The sequence below is a fragment of the Tachypleus tridentatus genome, chromosome 6 (genome assembly GCF_004210375.1).
Source record: "Tachypleus tridentatus isolate NWPU-2018 chromosome 6, ASM421037v1, whole genome shotgun sequence".
NCBI lineage: Eukaryota > Metazoa > Arthropoda > Merostomata > Xiphosura > Limulidae > Tachypleus > Tachypleus tridentatus.
Window position 1 is genome coordinate 134876805 of NC_134830.1, and position 15657 is coordinate 134892461.

Consider the following 15657-nt stretch of genomic DNA (forward strand, 5'->3'; position numbering starts at 1 on the left):
GTGTTCAAGCATTAGCGTTGCCAACATCTTCCACTGACATGTCCTGTGTCACATTGGGTAAAAACATGGCAAAGGCTAAAAAGTTGACAGAGCTGCAAGAGCAAGGTCTCTCTCAACGTGCCATCGCTGGTGAGATTGGGCGTAGTAAAACTGCTGTTGCAGATTTCTTAAAAGACCCTGAGGGATACGGGACAAGAATTTCAAGTGGTTGGTCCAAGAAAATTTCGCCAGCGTTTAGCAGGAGAATTCTACGGGTTGTTCGGCAAGACACCAGCCGATCGTCGAACCAGATTAAGACCCTTACGGACGCAAAATGCAGCTCAAGAACAATAAGACGGCATCTACGAGAGAAAGGCTTTGAAAACCGTAACCGTCTTCAAAGGACACGCCTCCTTCCACACCACGAAACAGCTCGGTTAAACTTTGCTGAGAAGCACCAAACACGGGACGTAGAAAAGTGGACGAAGGTTTTGTTCTCTGATGAGAAAAAATTTAACCTGGATAGTCCAGATAGCTTTCAACGTTACTGGCACGACAAGGATATCCCACCGGAGACATTTTCTACAGGACACAGTGGAGGAGGTTCCATCATGGTCTGGGGTGCTTTCTCCTTCCATGGAACAATGGAGCTTCAGGTCATACAGGGGTGTCAAACAGCAGCTGGCTACATTGGCATGTTGGAGAGAGCATCCTTATTGACTGAAGGCCCTCGCTTGTGTGGAAATGACTGGATCTTTCAGCAAGATAACGTTACAATACACAGTGCCCGCAGGACAAAGGACTTTTTCATGGCGAATAACGTGATTCTTTTGGATCATCCAGCGTGTTCGCCCGAACTGAACCCCATTGAAAATGTTGGGGGTGGATGGCAGGGGAAGTTTACAGAAATGGACGTTAATTCCAAACAGTGCATGATCTTCGTGAAGCCATCTTAACATTCCAGCCAGTCTTATGCAAACGCTTATAACGACCATGCCAAAGCGAATGTTTGAAGTTATTCGCAATGACGACTGTGCAACTCACTATTCAGACCTCTTGTTGGGCATTTCCTACCCTGTTTAGGACTTTTTTTTTGGTATGGTCTTAAACTTTTGACCAGCTAGTATTTAGGCTAATTTCATAGTGTTCACATTTTCCCTATTAAATGCTAAAATGCTAGCCGTCCCTAATTTAACAATGTAAGACTAGAGGGAAGGCAGCTAGTCATCATTACCTACCGCCAACTCTTGGGCTACTCCTTTACCAACGAATAGTGGGATTGAGCTTAACTTTATAACGCTCCAACGAATGAAAGGACGAGCATGTTTGGTGTAACGAGGATTGAACCCGTGGCTCTCGGATTACGAGTCGAGTGCCTTAATCACCAGCATGCGGGCCGACACGAAATGAAACTACGACTATTTGTTGTTACGTTACACGTTATTATAATTCAATTTTACAATCCTACGTCGGACTTTAGAAAAATAAACAAACATTTTATGGTCAGATAGTGTATGCACTTGCTAATATTTTTTTTTTGTATGCATGTGATAAATTTCGAGAGTAAAATTCAGATGTGTAAAAAACTAAATCTTGGGATTTCATTTGTATGTTTTAAAGATGAATTCATGTTAGCTGAGTTAAGAATAATAAAATTGGAAGAAAAATAATTACGGTTTGTTTGTTTGAGAATTTCGCGCGAAAAATAAATATTTGAGGGTTATTTGTCCATAGATTTTCAATTTTAAGTTGACAGACTACACTCACTAGAGGGAAGGAAGATACTTAACAGCACTCACCGCTAACTCAGGTCCGATAGAATAGTGAAATTTGATCATCAATCTGATAGCATACTCATGTTCCTAAAGCTAGTAGTGCATTTTTTGCTGAATGGGTTGCGAACCATGACTCTTCAGCTTCGTAATCCGGGCACACACACCTTGTCCACCTTTATATAAAATAGCAATGAAAAAAATTATTATGGTGGTGTAGAAACCTTAGAATTATTTTTATATTCTAAGCTTAAAAAGGGTATATAAAATAATTCACATATTGTGAAATTCGAATCCCGTTGAAACGTAGGAGAAGGAAGAACAGAATGATATTGTTTCTCTAAGGTGATAAGGTTTCTAAAGACAATTTACAAAATAAAGCATCAATTAGTACACAAAAAGCTATAAAACTGGTTTAATAATTGATCGTTTTCAGCTAATATGGGAAGTTTCATAGCGACAACATGCTGTTAAACACCAGACCACGCCCAACCTCAGTATTAAAAAAAACATGTACATGCACTTAGACTTTTTTTTTTCTTAACCCGACAACTAACAAAGATTGATTGGTCAAATTTTCGTTTTTTCATGTGTGTTTTCTATTCATTAAATTTTATTCACAACTCAGAATGATCACAAACACTTAGTGGAAGGTGAGGGGTTAAAAACAAACAGCAGGAAAACAATAACCGAGTTTTCTTTATTCATGATTTTTATACGTTTTCTTGTAGCTAGTATGTTTTTGTTTCAAACATGCGATTATCTGTAATCAGTAATTATAGACAATTCAAATTTCTCTTTGAGGTAAAGTTACAAACGCTTTTTCCCTCTGACCATAAGCAGCATCCTACCTCCTCGTATCCACTCCTTTCACGGCCCGGCATAACCAGGTGGTTAAGGCATTCGACTCGTAATCTGAGGATCGCGGGTTCAAATCCCCGTCACCCCAAACATGCTCGCCCCTTCAGCCGTGGGGGCGTTATGCGACGCTCAATCCCACTCATTCGTTGGTAAAAGAGTAGCCCAAGAGTTGGCGGTGGGTGGTGATTACTAGTTGCCTTCCCTCTAGTCTTGAACGCTTAATTAAAGACAGCTAGCGTAGATAGCCCTCGTGTATATTTGCGCGAAATTAAAAAAACAAACAAATTCTCCTTTCACTTTTATAATCGCCCCCTACATCTTAAAGTGCAAGGAATATTTTATTATAAAACACGGTTTCGAATTTGATAGGCCGGCTTTGAAAAGACAACTCGATTCAAAATTATGTATTGCTGTTTGTTATTTTTTATAGCGCATGGAAAGTCACATTATGCTTTGAGGGTATGATTAGTCAAGGACGGATGGGATCTCGTTGATTCTTCGCTCGCTCATAAGGTGTGTACGTGTTTTTAAAATGTGTCCTAAAAACTAAAGGTGGAGAATGGTAAGAATTTAATAACGTTGAACGTCTTCACTGCAACAGTACTCTCAACAATACAATGTGGTTCAAGATCACCTTTAGAAATATGCAGTCAACCATTAGTTAACAATTGGTGAATAATCCCCAACATAACGTCTAAAAATCGATTAAAAATAACCGATAAATTATACGTATCCGTGAAAGCGAGCGAAAACGATTGTTTTAAAATATTAAAACTACTCTCCATCTGCTATATCACGTGCCGACGAGTCCTTTCGTCCAATACCAGACCTCATCAGTCTGACTTGTCTACGACAATATATTATATATTTACATTTTCTTTTCTGACGTGTGGGTGTGAACGAGATTAAGCAAGTGGATTATTGTTGTTTTCAGTTTTTATTTTAGTCATATTCAAATCGGATTTTTAGATAATTAATAATAAAACTTTGTTTATTTTACGGAGAACAGGATACATTTATACGTTATGCACGTAGATATCAAATACTGCATGCTTATCTATAGATTGGCAGATGTCAGACAGACTAGGTATAAATATATACAGCGATATTAAATCAATAAACGAACAATCATTGAGAGCAAATTTTATTAAACTTAATATACCAGTATTAGAACAAAACAGGACTGTAATTCATGTTTCAGTACTGTATTTTAGTTCCTTAATTTTATAAACTTACTATAGTTTGATAATATATCTTGTCATTTGACAGATTTTTCTCCTATAAACTGCTCGTGTAGTTTGGTATACAAAGACCTTTGTTATTGGTCGTAAAGACTTGCTGTATGATCTGTATCAACAACCCTCACTATTTTTTTTCTCCCACAAGAAACAAGACATCCGGCGCTTCAGAACTCGCCCCCTTCCCATTCTACCCCAAGCTGCCTTTATGCCCGTCACGTCCCAGCGGTAACGCTACAAAGCTGTCCGCCATTGATAGTTGCCATGGGCCTAGCGCATCATTCACTATAGCATTAACGACCACGGGTATCCCCCCTCTCGTGTAACGGCTTGGCTCGCTGGGAGCCAATCAACACTTCAAAAGTGCACGTTATTTACCACCATTGGTGGGGCTGATGAGTGGTCCAGCCATTACCTTACACAGTGGGCCACGGACGGGCAGGACAGACCTGCCCTAGGTCGGGTAAGACATGTCAGCAGATACGTGTGTATCAATCGTGGCTTTGTTCTTAACTCAGCAGGGTTACACGTTGAACACCAAATCAATTTTCAGTTATATTTACTTAGACTCTTGGGGCCACTCCTAAATTTCGAAGCTTGGTATGAGTCAACCACACAGGCGGATTGAGGCGCATGAAGTCCGGACCCAACCAAACAACTTTTTTTTTTTTTTTTTTTTTACGACACAAACTCAAGCCTATTTATACAAGGTTGGAAAGAATAACTTGAAACACAAAGGCAAAAAAAAGGGGGATATGAAAAGGCAAAGAAAAACAAATTATAAAATATTCAACTTTAATACCGAAATTATAATAATGTATATGATAGTCTCACCAGGGAAGATGTTTCCTCAGAAAAACATGTAAACTTTTAAGTTTAGGAGACCTCTATCACAAAGAAAGGTGTTTCATAAATTTTAAAATAATTTATTCAATTTTTTAGGTGGTAAATTCATAGTTCTACATACGTTGAGTTAGTAGATTTTAATTCCATTACAAGGCGTGTATGATGCTTTTCGTACTAAATCAATTTTTTTTAATGAATTCTTTCAGTTTTGACTTCACCGCCTGAGGTTTTCTACAAACAACAAACGTAATACCTTGTTCTTCTCTAGCTAGTTTCAAACTAATATACATTTCAATTTAATCATCAACTTTCTAGCCCGAGATTCATTAAGTCGCTCGAAACCTTTGTCCATTTAAATACATATCTGTCCTCCTTTAAACGATGAGTTACTCGCAAAATATCTGGAAGCTTAGTAGGGCTGAAATATGGCAGCTCTTTACAAAAGATCGGCTTCAAAGGTGTTTTGTTTTTTATCGTGTTATTGGAAAGGTAAAATGGATTACTAGTAAAGTATTAACTAACGTTTGCGCTGATTTGATTTGATTATTATTATCAGCCTCTGAACAGTCAGCCCTAAGTGTTTTCAGTTTCTCCACAAAAATATCCGTCCCTCCCTTCTAAAGGGAAAATAGATAAAATAGAAGAGCCGGGGTTTTAGCTGTAGCTAACCAAATCACTAAATACACTTCTGATTTGGCAAATTTTTATTTACTTAAAACAGCTCAACTTCAATCACGATAAGCCTTAGTTCAGTCCATGTAACGTGTCGCTTAAAATAATAATAAAATAGTCTTTATGGTAATATAACTATTCAAAATTTATTACTCATCGCTTTCGCAAAATCACGTTTATAAGATAACACTCGTTAAAGTTACATCTATTTACACACACACACACACACACTAAAGAAACAAGAATAAAACTTTTAGGCCTAGAGGCAAATAACATTCTTTGTAACTATAATTTTTTTACGTGTGTTAAAATAATTATTTCATATTATAATAATTTTTACTGAATTAAGAAAAATTAGTTGAGTTAGAAACAGAAATGCAAGCTCAAAATGTTAAGTCGTGTTTAGTAGTTATACATTTTTCAAATAATGGCCTAATAACAACAGCAACATTTGTTTAAATATAATTTCTTTAGCGTATAGTACAGGTATACTAACAATGTGCCTTTCCCCGTCTTTCCTTTCACATGTTATAGCCGAGATAACTAGGCCTTGTACAGATATGCTGTTTCTACGAAAACAAAAGGCTTCAAGATGTCGAATGAAATTATTTCATCGAAATTAAATTTCATTCCACTTAAACCATTTTAACTTTTCTATCACTTTTAACTGTCCAATAAATATAGATATATCCAAAAATATCTTAGTCCCGAAGAATTACGACATACTTGTTTCCTGTTTTGTGGGAAATTAATTAGTACAGTCTCGTGATTATGAATACCCTATAAATGACCTTAGAAAGGCTGGAAATCCACCTATTGGCGGAAGTTTCCTATTCCAGTAATAATTAAATCATATACGCAAAACGATAAAACAACAACACAAAAATGTGCTTTCAGTCCATTTTCCATTTATTTTTATGTGGGCTACGTGCTCTTTTGAAGTTATAAAAGTACAGCACGAGATTTAGGCTGTAGGCGCGAATAATCTAAAACAAGTGAAATAAGAATGGTGGTAGAATACAAAAAAAAATATTTTCTAATAAACACTAGGTTGAATCTACTGACATACTAGCAGAGACTTGAAAAACATTTACGGTCAAATTGGTATCTGTATTTCAACAGTAATTCTTTAAATAACAATTTTGAACAACTCAGTCAAAACTCAACGCTAAAATCAGGGGTTCAATTCCCCTCGGCGGAGTCAGCAGATAGCCCAATGTGTGTTTTCTTATAGCAAGATTCCCTTTAACTCTTCCTTTTTCAAAATCAGACAACTTCAGACATCTTAATATTTCTTCGTATAACAATCCTTCCATCCAAGGCACCATTCTAGCATCATCTTCTGTAAACCCTTTTCAACAATGTTTTTCCTAAGGTAAACAGTCCAAGACTAAACTCAAACCTCTAAATGTAATATATCAGTGACCTGTACAAAGAAATTATAACCTCTTTAGAACTTGTATTCAATAGTTGTCTAGATAAAATATAAAATCCTATTTTCCTACCACTAGCAACAACACACTGTTTGAATGGCTTAAAAGACTGATTGATTATTACACCAAGATCCTTTCCTTTCATAACACTATCAAGGTTATTCGAATCCAAATTCTACTTATAATTCAAATTATGATAACCCACGTGCATTATCTTGCATGTATTGGAAATAAAATTCATCTGCCATTTATTTGCACATTTCAATAAATGATCTAAATCTTTTTGTAAAGCAGCAACATCCTCTTCACAGCTAAGAACACCCAATACCTTAACGTCATCAGCACATCTGAGTAATTTATTGACCATTCCTTTAACAGTGCCATTGATTTAAATAAAAAAGAACAAAGGCCTTATTAAAACTGAGTCTTGGGGTACCCCACATGTAACATTAATCCAGTTTGACTGAATTCCATTTGTAACGGTCCTCTGCTTTCTTCCATCCAGCCACTCTTCTATCTAATTTGCTAACTCATCCCTCACACTTACAAACATAACTATTTTTACAAGCCTTTTGTGTAACACCTTGTCAAATGCTTTCTGAAAATCCATGTACACCAAGTCTGCATTCTTATTCGTACATAAGCAATAACCTTTTCAAAGAATATCAGAAGATTTTTAAGGCAATATTTGTCCCTAGTGAAACCTTGTTGATTATCCAATAAAATTCTGACCTATCTTAAATGACTTTGCAAATCGTATTTTATCAAACTTTCCAAAACTTTTCTCATAACTGACGAAAGACTAATAGGGCTATAATTACTGGGACAATTTTTATCATTTCCTCTGAAAAGAGGAGTTACCTTACCTAACTTCCTACCCTCTTGTACCTGTCCACTATTGAAGGACTAACAAAAAAAAAAGTAGCAAGGGGCTCGTATCTCTAATCCTAAACCTTCTTAAAAAACACTTGTGGAAATACTATCTTGCTAAAGAGACATATCGTTCTTTAAAGTTCAAAACGTTTTTCTTAACAAACCCAGAATTAATGTGATCATTTCGTTCGATCTTCTTTCCATCTATCAGCTGTTAAAGATGTGGAGTACTTCTCAAATCTTCTTTAGTACAAACTGAAGAAAAAGCAGAATTTAATAACCCAGACATCTCATAATCATCACCTAAGAGTCTTCCTTTATCATCCCTTAAAGGTCCTACTCCATCCTAACATTTTGTTTACCCTTAATGTAATTAAAGAAATCCTGTTAAATTTTACAACTTAAATCAAACATTTTTAACACATCCATTTTGATGTAATAATTTCCTGCTTCGCCAACTTCCTTGATTTATCATCTTCTAAATCTCCTGTCATACCAGTCAATTTCAATTTCTTTCAATTTATCTCTAATACTCTTTGTGAACCAACCTGTTTTTTCATTTGCTGCCATTATTTTCTTTCTATAAGAAGAATGTGTATCTTGAATATTTGAACAACATATATATTATCTTTAAATAATTTCTATGTTTGATCAGTGACAGCTACCCAATTCACAACAATTAACTCTTGTCACATCCCTTAAAAAATTGTTGTTTTCATTATCTCTATATGCAACAAAACGTCGAACCTACTACAGCAAAAAAATATTAATTTCTGCACTTTCAACCATTTGATGTTAACAATAAATATAAAATGTCGTTGTTTGTAGTAGTTTCCTTGACTAATTGGTAAAGAAAGCCATCTTGAACAGTTTCTAAAAACCTTTCTCCCTAATGGTTTGACTCTAGTGTTTCCCAATTTATATGTCTGAAATTAAAATCACTATAATTATGACTTAATTAACAGCTGAAATATTAGTTTCACTGTAAAGTTTCTCACTAATTTCACCAGTATCAACTAGGTGTTCTTTAACAAAGGCCCGGCATGACCAGATGGTTAAGGCACTCGACTCGTAATCTGAGGGTCGCAGTTTCGAATCCCCTCATACCAAACATGCTCGCCCTTTCACCGTGAGTGCTTTATAATGTGACGGTCAATCCCACTATTCGTTGGTAAAAGAGTAGCCTAAGAGTTGGCAGTGGGTGGTGATGGCTAGCTGTCTTCCCTCCAGTCTCACACTGCTAAATTAGGGACGGCTAACACAGATAGCCCTAGTGTAGTTTTGCGCGAAATTAAAAAAAACAATTTTAAACAAATTCCTACTAAATGCTTTTTCCTTTTATATCCGTTTATAAAAACCCACATAGTTTCAATGTTATATTTGATATCCTAAACTTCAACAGAATGTAACTCACATTTTGCATGTAGCCCACTTTTCCTTCTCTTTAATACTCGGTCCCTATTAAATAACCTATTATACTGTATTTTAAGGAAATTTCTTTCATGAAAATTGTATATATTTAATCTTGTTTCAGTTATTCCCATTATATCAAAACTCCTTCACTTCTACGAGTCTTCTAAAGTCATCTAATTTATTGCTTATACTTTTAACATTACAATAGGCCCGGCATGGCCAGGTGGATAAGGCACTCGACTCGTAATCTGAGGGTCGCAGTTTCGAATCCCTGTCACACCAAACATGCTCGCCCTTTCAGCCGTGTGGGCGTTATAATGTGATGATCAATCCCACTATTCGTTGGTAAAAGAGTAGCCTAAGAGTTGGCGGTGGGTGGTGATGACTAGCTGCCTTCTCTCTAGTCTTACACTGTTAAATTAGAGATGGCTAGCGCAGATAGCTCTCGAGTAGCGTTGCGCGAAATTTAAAACAAACAAACGTTTTGTTTATCCTGGCACTCGCCATGTCTAGTCATTGTTTAAATCTACTGTTATAGTTAAGTTAATTGACCTTGGAAACAAGCCAACCCCTACCATATTTACATCCACTTTGTTCTACAAATAATGTGCATACGAATTTAAATAGTAAGGTGCGCGCACATTATCAGAACAGACGAAAACTAAGTGTTATTACAATAGATGTTAGTATCTGTACAAAGAGTTTAGGGACTGTGTTAACTCAAATATGTAAGTATAGGAACTTTTTAAGACCAGCAATTATTTTGTGTGTGTATGTGATTTTTGTTTTGGGAATAACCCTGCCAATTAAAAATCTGACATCTATTATTCTCAAACAAACACACACAAAAAAGCAACGTCAAGTAATAATCTCCAGACACACCGAGAGGCCGGGAAGGCTGGGAATATTTCTTCGGGGCTCACTACCCACCAGGGGGTCCATGAGAGTAGCAAAAGAAGGATAAAAAAATGTGTAAAAGTGTATCATATCAGTATTGAAAGTTTAAGCAAATATTAACTAAGCCTCTGACCCGGCATGGCCAGGTAGATATGGCACTCGACTCGTAATCTGAGGGTTGTGGGTTCGAATCCCCGTCACACTTTAGGGCCGGTGGTGCGTTATAAAAGTAACAGTGAATTCCTCTTAGTTTCTCCGATAGACAAGAGCACTCCAAGGTTTGGCGGGGCACGTTGATGGCTAGCTTCCTTCCCTGTACTATATCAGCTCAATTTTAGGAGTGCGTATACGCAGATAGCTCTTTTGTAACCATATTTGAGCGAAAATTCTAAACAGACAAACAAACAAAGCGACAAGCACGATTCACCTCCAACTAGGCCTAGCATGGCCAGGTGGTTAAGGCGCTCGAATCGTAATCTGAGGGTTGTGGATTCGAATCCCTGTCACACCAAATATGCTTGCCTTTTCAGCCGTGGGAGCATGATAATGTGACAGCCAATCCCACTATTTGTTGGCAAACTAGTAACACAAGAGTTGGCGGTGGGTGGTGATGACTAGCTGCCTTTCCTCTAGTCTTGCTAAATTAGGGACGGCTAGCGCAGACAGCTCTCGTGTAGCTTTGCGTGAAATTCAAAACAAACCAAACCAAACTAAGCCTCTAACCACCTGTAAGTACACGCGGCATTATTGCTAAAACTAGTCAGATGAGGGGAGTTTTTCCCCGAGGCCCATGACGGCGGTTATTACAATCACTGGTTCACTAAAAAAAGTTTAAGAAAAGCTACATCTCCCAGAGTATAATGCCTTCAGTTACTAAGCAAAACTGTATAAGAAAAACACATACACACAACAAAACGTTATCTAATCTCTGGTTAACCCTTAGAAGCTGTTAATGTAGCATACATAGGTTTCCTCCTACTTGCACTGAGAAGAAAGAAAACTTCACCCACCCCCATGCTCATTTATCTGTCACCCCTTCGCCTCCCCACTATCAGTATTTTGGAATCTCATCCGCTTCACATCAATAACATTTTAATTTTACTCTTTTCTCTTTTATTTAATTAATAAATAGTCCCTTTCATAGAAACAGATGGCGCACAAATCAAGATTTTTATCACGGATTCTTACCGAGTGAGAATTTAGTAGAATGATGTTTGTTTGTTTTTGAATTTCGCGCAAAGCTATACGAGAACTATCTGAGCTAGCCGTCCCTAATTTAGTGGTGTAAGACTAGAGGGAAGGCAGCTAGTCATCACCACCAACCGCCAACTCTTGAGCTACTCTTTTACCAACGAATAGTAGGATTGACCTAACATTATAACGCCCCCACGGCTGAAGGGACGAGCATGTTTGGTTGTTGTTTATATGCACTTTCTTATTTTGTACTTATAATGTTTTAAGAAATGGACCTTCATTTTCTAACGTACCTAATAATCAAGTATCTGAGAAATCAGTTGGTATAAGCAAGTTGAAGAGAGTGAACCAGCTGTAACCATATGACGTAAAGTGGCACAAATTTAAAAACTATCATTATGAGAAAGTAAATAAACAGCAAGTATAACATATACGCCAGAAACTAACTGAATTTACTCATAAATTGTATGAGAAAAAGTTGTTAAAATGTTTGCACTGCCCTAATTGGCGTTTAAAGATAAGACATGATTCACTTACCTATACAGGCGTCCTCACTGGTTGGGATGAACAAAAAAGAAATCAAATAGTTTAAATTGTAAAATACTTCAAAGGAAGTAGGCATAGGGGCCAAAGGATCGGAAGATTCCCCCACTTCAGGAGTCCCCTGGTGGAACAGCGATAACTTTACGAGGTTACAACACTAAAATTCTGGATTCGATCCCCCTCGGTGGACACAGTCGTTAGTCCAATGTGGCTTTACTTTAAAACAACAACTAAACAAACAGCCTATGACCCTCATGAGAAAAGTATGTGTGTAGTGGCGTAGCTACGGGGGAAGGTATCAACCCCCTGGAAAGTTGTGGTAAAAAAAAATCGCTACTTTAAGATCAACTGGAAACGCGTTTCTGATACGTACACGATTGTTGTTTAAACAAGTTTAGTGACGGATATTTCATGTACGTAAAGTTTCAAATACCTTGCCTCTTCATCCTCTTTCACACATTCAGTGGCGTAGCTATAAATGTTTCTGGGAGGGGAGGCAAAACATCCTTTCTCTATATTCCTTTTACAAACAAACACACATACAATAGCAGCTTAAAATGTTTCAAGGGGGAAAAACGTCCTCTGTCTTTCACACATACACACATACGGTGGCGTTGCTAGAAATGTTTGAGGGGAGGGGTAAAATATTTGAAATTTTCCAAATACGAGGTACATGAAATATGTCTTCCTAAACGGGAAAATCGTGACCCCCCATTGCAAATCTAAATGCACACAGGATAAAAATTTCGCGAAGTTGGTGGTTGCACATCGAGTAATAAAAACGTTTTTCCAGTATCATATAAGCAAGAGTTCCATTATAGTATAATTTGTGCTAACCTATCTTTTGCAACCTATTTTCTTAAAGTAGTCTATCTTAATCTTGAGCCTAAATATTCGTCCATGCCTTTATCAACTGTTTCTGTTTCCTTGAGCCTACCCCCCTCTTGGCGGCTAAGGGGTAAGAATGAGAGCTTATAACACCAAATATCTGTTTTCGATACCCGCGGTGGGCAGAACACAGATAGCTTATTGTGTAATTTTGTAATTAAAAAAGCTCTTATATGGTATTTAAGATTTTATGAATCCTGATTTATCTAGTGGTAAACAATCACAATGGCCAAGGTTCGGGCTGCAATATTTCACTGAACACGCCCCGAATTTTCCTCAATGGCGGCGTCATAACCACATTAATCGATTCCATTGTTTGGTTAAGAATAGCCGCATAGGCATGGTAATGTTGATTGGTTGCTTTCCATTTGGTCAGCAGTTTTAAACAAGGGATTAGCTATAGTGCAGTCTAAGGCCTTAAACCTGGCCATTTATGCCCATATATATTATACTAGTCATCCAGGTTGAAGACACTAAAACGAATCTTTTAAAACTGTATTTCAAAGACATTATAAATAAGTAAATAAATACAAATGTTTTTATATGGTATTTGCATCGTACAATTAACAAAAACATAGAGTTGTTATTTTGGTTTTGGGTAAACCTGATTCATTACATTCAATGTACTGAGAAGTGCATATTAGTGCCTGAAAAAACACACAAAAAAAAACTGATTATTTTTAGACTTACTTCGCTTCTTGAGTCTTAAATAAACACTAACGTCTCTGTGCGTCTATATGGTTTATCGTATCACAAATCAAACGAACTGTGCGTGGCTATAGGAGCTGTTGATACAAGTTCATGTACACGAACATTCCTGTTCGAGACAGTGTCAACAGGACCTGGCAGGTACGTCATTTAAGAATGTCTTCACGTAGTTCAGCCCACACACACTCTATAGAGAAAAAAAATAATTCCCCTGAAATCCAATATTTTTTTCTTTTTTTTTTCTTTTTGCCACAAAAACAGATTGGATAAGGGAGGCCCAGATCAAATATCTTAACCAACCACTTACTTCCTCAGCAGTGACAATGAATACGTGATTACAGATTGTTTTTGTTTTATGCATCTCGTGTGCTTTCGTCAGTTTCATCTTTCTGACGGTAGAACGTGATCAAACTATTTCTTTTTTACTCATGAAATAAATACATATGGACGACAGAGAGACATATGTGCGTTTGTGTATGTATCTGTAGAGCAAAGCCACATCGGGCAAACTGCTGTGTCCATGGAAAGGAATCGAACTCTTAATTTTAGCATCGTAAATCCTATAGACCTGCCACTGTTCCACTTTTGGATGTAATGTGGATATAACCTTTTACTGAGGGGCATACCTAAATTATTTGACACAGTTCTTCCTAATTTAACATTTAAAAAAATCGTTTTTTGTATGCACGTGCACTGTTAACTTTAATCTCTAAACAAATACAGATTACTATGCATAATGTAATGTGATATCTGCGAGTATTAAATTAATAGCTTCTACTTTACCCACAAATAATTTCTGTTATGATTTGATGCAAATGAACTTGTAGGAATATCTGTGTATAATAGTTCGTTTACCACATCATGTTTTCCTGATGCTCATGTTCTCCATGTAATTTAATTTTCTTGTTTACCTGTTTGTCTCTTATGTCAGCGGTTCTCAACACTCACTTTTACTACTATGAGTTTATAACGTTCTTTGATAAGTGTCGCCTATTGTAGTGGGTTTCTGTATGTTTAATAATATGCATTTGTAACGTTCATATAATTGGATTGTGGTCTATTATAGTGGATTTTTGTACGTTTACTAATATATGATAGTAACATTCTTATAATGTGACTGTGGTCTATTGTGGATTTTTGTACGTTTATTTGTGTTTGTAACGTTCTTATAATATGGTTGTGGTCTATATGTAGGGTTAATAATAAAGATTAATTAAAATAATTAAAGGGACAAGTTGTAAAGACCTTGGTTATACACTTAACACATTCAGTAACGTGAAATACTGATGCACAAAGTAACATGTAAAAAGTTGCGCATTTCATTTTTCTTAGGTATTGATTTCACGTGTAGTACACTGTGTAATTTACCGAGGGTCGTGTTTTATCAGTTAATGTCCGGCTTGTTCATGGCCAAGTGTGTTAAGGCGTTCGACTCGTAATCCGAGGGTCGCGGGTTCGAATCCCGGTCGCACTAAACATGCTCGCCCTTTCAGCCGCGGGAGCGTTATAATGTGACGGTCAATCCCACTATTTGTGGGTAAAAGAGTAGCCCAAGAGTTGGCGGTGGGTGGTGATGACTAGCTGCCTTCGCTCCAGTCTTACACTGCTAAATTAGGGACGGCTAGCACAGATAGCGCTCTAGTAGCTTTGTGCGAAATTCAAAACAAAACAAAAACGAAACAAACCGGCCTGTTCCGCATTTACATACAAATTTCACACTTTAGAAATACTTGCTGTCAATGTTTACTGTTAATAGAATATATGTAGGAATGAATGCATTATCATTTGATAGGTGCAAATAGGTATCACGATGCACGTTGGTGAATTTTCAACCCGTTTTGAATTTTCACATATTTCACCCACATAAAATGTTAGAAATGTCGGTGAAAAAGGATATCAGTAGAAGAATACTACAGAATTACTAAAAATTACACTCTACAAATTCAAATATCTTAATTATACAAAAAATATTATTTTTCTATAAAGATTTGTAGAGCCATTAGAATTGTCTTCAGTTCTAAGAACTTCTGTACAAGTCTTTATAAACAGCTCAATAGGTAACATAGGATTGTAATAGTCTAATATAATTAAACATACCGTATGTGCCGGCGTCGAAGACGCCCCCTATTTTGATTAGCTAAATTTTGAAAAAAAAAGAAAAAGATAAACATAAGAATAAGGTAGCAGTACTTCCACCAATCTGTTGTGGATTGTTTCGTGACTTGTAGTACATAAATCCTGTTGCCCACTTCTCGTTTTATGTAAGCTATATGCTTATCATATCTACCTTTGAAAGTGTATACCTTGTATTACAACTGAAATATCTGTATTATTATCACT

At 36.7% G+C, this 15657-nt stretch overlaps 1 protein-coding gene across 3 annotated transcripts in view; it reads right to left on the bottom strand.

Annotated features, from left to right (window-relative positions):
- LOC143253736 (E3 ubiquitin-protein ligase DTX4-like) overlaps nt 1-15657 on the bottom strand; it is a 75956-nt gene that overhangs the window by 51034 nt on the left and 9265 nt on the right. For 2 of the 3 annotated variants that reach the window (XM_076508045.1, XM_076508047.1), the window contains exons 1-2: nt 13300-13448; nt 1779-1927 (exon numbers count right to left, since the gene is read on the bottom strand). The gene's annotated coding sequence lies outside the window, so the exon portion shown is untranslated. Of the gene's footprint in view, nt 1-1778; nt 1928-13299; nt 13449-15657 lie in introns of those variants that run through there. The other variant, XM_076508046.1, reaches the window with a different exon arrangement.